The sequence below is a fragment of the Nannospalax galili genome, unplaced genomic scaffold (genome assembly GCF_000622305.1).
Source record: "Nannospalax galili isolate Female #2095 unplaced genomic scaffold, S.galili_v1.0 scaffold271, whole genome shotgun sequence".
NCBI classification, from domain to species: Eukaryota; Metazoa; Chordata; class Mammalia; order Rodentia; family Spalacidae; genus Nannospalax; species Nannospalax galili.
The window spans coordinates 7,101,453-7,106,512 of record NW_008331789.1 but is presented as its reverse complement, the minus strand read 5'-3'; positions in this window follow the sequence as shown (position 1 = coordinate 7,106,512).

Sequence of the window (5,060 nt, the reverse complement as noted above, 5' to 3'; positions counted from 1 at the left end):
TGATTTACAAAGATAAAAGAGAATCTTATTTATTACTTTTAACTATGGATGACATTGACTTGAAAATTTGGGGGAAGGGAAGTAAACAAAGTGGACTGTTAGTTACCAAATGCTTCACTCATATCACTGGCTTAATTTTTTCCTTCTGGAGTTAAAGAAGCTCAGCTGAAAAACTTCCTCACTGTTGGCTAGTTTTCACACCGTTGGAAGGTGCTATGTAGGCTGTGGGAGGAGAAAAGACATCAGTGGTCTTACCCAGTGTGTACTACAATACCACCAGGTCAAGAAAGTTGTGCCCTCTGGTACAACAGTGGCATGATGGTAACAGGGGTAACAAAGTACTTTCTGTGATGTCTATTTCTCAGGAGGGATTTCATGCCTGGTATTACAAATCTGGTCAAAAGTCTGTGAGCCAGGCAGTGTTAGACTCTAGGGGGACCCTTTTGTTGTTGCATCACTAAATGATCATGTTGTCAAACTACCTTCTTAATATTTCTGTTTATATACACAGATTTGTGATGTTTTCCACCTTGGTTAAAGGAGCTTCTCTTTGCAGTGGGTAGTGATTAATGCTGAGACTGGCCAAAGCCCTAAGAACAAGTGACTGTGTATGCATAGCTATAGACAGGACATCCGAATCAACTTCCCCTTATCCGAGTCTCAGGGACTGTCACAGAAAATGGGGCAGAAAAGAATGTCAGAGTCAGAGCATGGGAAGGTGAGCTGTGAAATGCTGTCTTCTGAAAATGGCATGGCTGGTGCACACAGGCATTCACAGCAGCTGTGATTGCCTACACAAGCTTTGAACAGGATCAAGCCAGTCAAAATTCCAGCATGGATGATAGGTTGCTTCCTGAGGCCCCTCCCTTAGAGGAGGAGCTGTTAGCACTTGATGGCTGCTGATCCCTTTTCTTGAGGGACGTGACTGCCCATAGATTGCCCATAGCCCAGTGGATAGCACCACTGTCGGTATTAATTGCACTCCATGGGCTGATAGTAATAACAGTAATAAAGGACATGAAATCAGGAGGAAAATGGGTTGAGAGGTTTGGAGGAGAGCTGGAAGGAGGCAGTCAGGGTGGACATAACAAGATAATACAATAATCCCAACTATAAGTAAAATTTTTGACCAAAATATATTGTAAATAGGTATGAAATGTTCAAAGAATAGTGAGTTTACTTCCATTTGAAGCTTTGACGTGTCTCTTTACTAGGGAGTCTTAAAGCCTATATTACATAGGCTCCCTCGTCAGCTCACTAGCCCACTTCCCTTCCTGGAGGAGCTTTTTCCCTTTTTGCTGTCTATTTCTATGCCATGCCCAATTAAAAGGCATGACTTGCACCCACCTCTCCTTCTGGCAGGTGCCAAGATACTCACCTACACATATGCTGTTTTTCTCGTAAAACCTAATGAAATTATACCTGAGCTTTTTTTTAAAAAAAAAAAAAAAAAAAAGGATTACCCACATTCAGGATGGATCTTCCTACTTCAGGTAAGCCTTTCTGGAAATATCCTCACAGATACACACAGAAGTTTGTCCGTTAGGTTTATTTGAAATTCCATCAAGTTGGCAATCAACATAAACTACCACAAGTCCAGTCCTTGCCAGCCTGACACCCAGACACAGGTCCGTTAAATAACTGTTGGTGTACAGCATACCTGTCTGTAAATATAAGAACTATATTTAGCATATGGTAAGAAACTTCATTTGTCTAGAAATACGGCAGAAAGAGGGTTTTCTCTAGGATCTATGGCCTCTGCAGCCATGTATATTTGGCTATTTACTGTGCCACCCCGAATTCCCTCCCACTGAGAGGGCTTTAAGTTCAATTTGACAGTTGTTGATTATCCCCAGCTAACAGGACCACTGCTGCACCAACAGAGGTAGTTTGCTGTGTCAATCATTATCATTATTAGGCTTTAGGGTTTGGTTGGACCATTGCTTGATTTTCTCCCTTAGCAGCTTGCATAGTGTTCTCCAGAACTATGAGAGCTCAACTTCAGGTAGAAGGCTTCCAGGTCATTTCCTGCTCCATTGTTCTAAGTTCTGTGTCTGAAGTGTGGCCTGTCTTCAGGTGTAGGGTCTTATCTTCCAGTTCTGGAAAATAACCAAGAGCTCTGACAATAGCCTGTGTTATTTTGGGAGGCTCTTGAACCACTCTGACCAACCATTTGAAGGGAGGTCTCTCCTGTGCGGCACTGTGTTCCTTGCCATATAGACCCCGGGTACATATATGCACTACTGTTCAGGCATTGTATGTACATTTCTCAGGGGGTTAGTTTTATTTAAATATTTTTATTGATTCTTTCAGGATTTCGTATTATATTTTGATCACATTTAGACCCTCTCCCCCACACTGGTACCACTCCTCAGACTTCACATCCTCTATTATTCATTTTATTAATTTTCTTTCCTTTAGGGCCTCTGAGGGTAATTATGTGTTCCCCAAATGTACTTAGGTGTGGATCCATCCTCTAGAGTCTGGTAAACCTACAAGGAGTCATAGCATTAAAGAAGAAAATGACTTTCCGTCTCCCGGCAGCTATCAGTTACCAGTGGATTCTCACCCAGGGCTGAGGTTTTCCGCCATCCCGCCCATCTCCCCCGAAAAGTCTATTCTGGGTTTTTGTCCGACAGGCTTTCACAGGTCTTGTGCATGATATCACAAGTACTGTGCTGTGGGTTCATATGTGCAACCTGCCCTATGCTGTCCAGACAACACAGTTTCCTTATAGTCACCTACCACCACTGCTGGTTCTTACAATTTTTCTGTCACCTCTTCCACCATAATCCTTAAGCCTTGGGCAGAAAGGCTATGATATAGGTGTCCCATTTAGGGCTGAGACCTCCATAGTCTCTTGTTCTCTGCATGTTGACCGTTCATGGGTCTTTGTATTATTACCATCTGCTGCGAAAAGAATCTTCTCTAACAATACCTGAGAGCTACATTAATCTATGGGTATAGAATAAATCAATTAGGAGTCAGTTTAATACTCTATTTAGCATAATAGTGGTAAGCTCTCCCCTATGGTCTTGGCCCTGATAGTGTCAGGTATGGTCTCCATATCATGAAGTGGGCCCAGGAGGTGATTGGTTACTCCTATATTCATACTGCTATTGACCAGCGGGCATATCTTGCCTGACCAGTTGTTATTATAGCTTGCAGGGTTCATAGCTGGTGATGATCACCTTTCTCTTCCAGCAGCATATACAGCACTTTCTAGCACAATGAAAGCTAGCCAATAGAGATGAGGATCTGAACTCAGCACCAGTTTGACTTATTGCTTGTTCTACAACTTGTGGATGCAGTGTCTTTAGGAATAGGGTCTTGCCATCAAGTTCTGGTGGGTAACCAAGAGCAATGGCAATAGCCAGTGGTGCTGTTTGTTAGTCTATGAGACTACCCTGTTCAACAACTCCATAAGAGGTATCCATTCCTGGCTTGGGCCTGTTATGTGCTAGCCAGTGACGCCTGGTAAGGCCATTGAACCCCCATAATAGTTTAACTATATGACCTGAATCTGGGCAGAACTGGTTCATGGACCAGGGTCCTGGACTGAATAAAAAGAAGCAAGGAAGTCAGCACTAGTGGTCACCTCTTTCTGCTTCCAGACACAGACCCATGTGACCACCCACCTCACACTCCTGTCACCATGCCATTCCTGCTGCGATGGATTATGAGCCAAAATAAATCCTTCCATCCTTACTTAAGTTGTGCTTGTTGAATATTTTTGTTAGAGCAATAAGGCAAGCAGCAAACACAGACGGTAACAGCATTGCAGAGACAACTGACTAAGGAAGAAGATCTTCCCTGAATATAGGTGGCACGGTCACATAGGACAGGAGCACAGACAGGCTAAGACAGGAAGAAGCAAGGACAGGACTCTGCCCTGTCTGCGTTCTAGCTCCCTGACGTGAGGTGCACTCCTTTGATGCATCGCTTTTTGCCTGGTGGACTGAAAGCTCTGTTAGTAACCATGAACCAAAATAAAATATTCTTTTCTTTAAAAAAAGTGAAGTATTAGTTTTCAAAGTACTTCTTAGTAATTCACACATAGTAAAACCATCGCTTTGCGTTGTGCTTTTCACTGAGTATTGACACAAAGCAATTGTAACCTAAGCACTATCACAATCAGGATATGGAAGAGCGCCATAATCATGAAAATATGTCCTCATGCCCCTTTGTAGTCATATCTCCACATCACATCCCTAGAAATCAGTGATGGATCCTATACAGTTACCTTTTCTATAATGTCCTATACAGAGAACCATGCTTTTGAGTCTGTATCTTTTGTCTGTACTTCGATCCATTTTTATTCCTGTTCCTTTTCTAAAACTCTCATGTTACCACGGCAACAGTACTTGCTATGGTTTGTGTCCCCCCAAAAGTTCATGTTTTAGAAACTTACCCACAAACTCATATAATTATGACATTTGAGGTTGGGATTTCAAGAGGTATTCAGGAGTACCTGTTTACAAAGGTGAAGTCCCTCTATTTGAATTAAAGGCATTGTAAGAAATAGCCAACTTGGCAAATTCACTCTTTCTCACTATGTGGTACTCTTCACCAGGTTACAGTGCAGCATGAAGGTGCTCAGTAACAATCAGTACTAATACTATGCTGACAGATTATCCAGCCTCCAGAACCATGGGCTAAATATACCTTTATAGATTGCAAAGAACACAATATAAGGCATTTTGTTATAACAATAGAAAGCAAACTAAGTTCTCCTGATTGTCAGACCTGCCGTCTGAATCTTAGTTCTCATCTTCTCGACCTACAAGCTGCAGAGGACACACCCATTTCCTGTAGTCACCCTCTCTGCCTAGCTTCCAGAACTCTGCACACATTTGGGCTCAGTGGCTGCTCCTCAGTCTTCCCTGCTGGCTCCTCCTTTTCTTCCAAGTTTCTTCATTTTGAGTTGCACCAATATTCAACTCTCATTCTCTTCTCCATTTGCATTCAGACTCACAGCTGTAATCTGTAGCTGATAACATTAAAATCTGTATTTCCAGCTTAGACTAATGATCTGGACTCTAGACTACCAACAGCTGTCA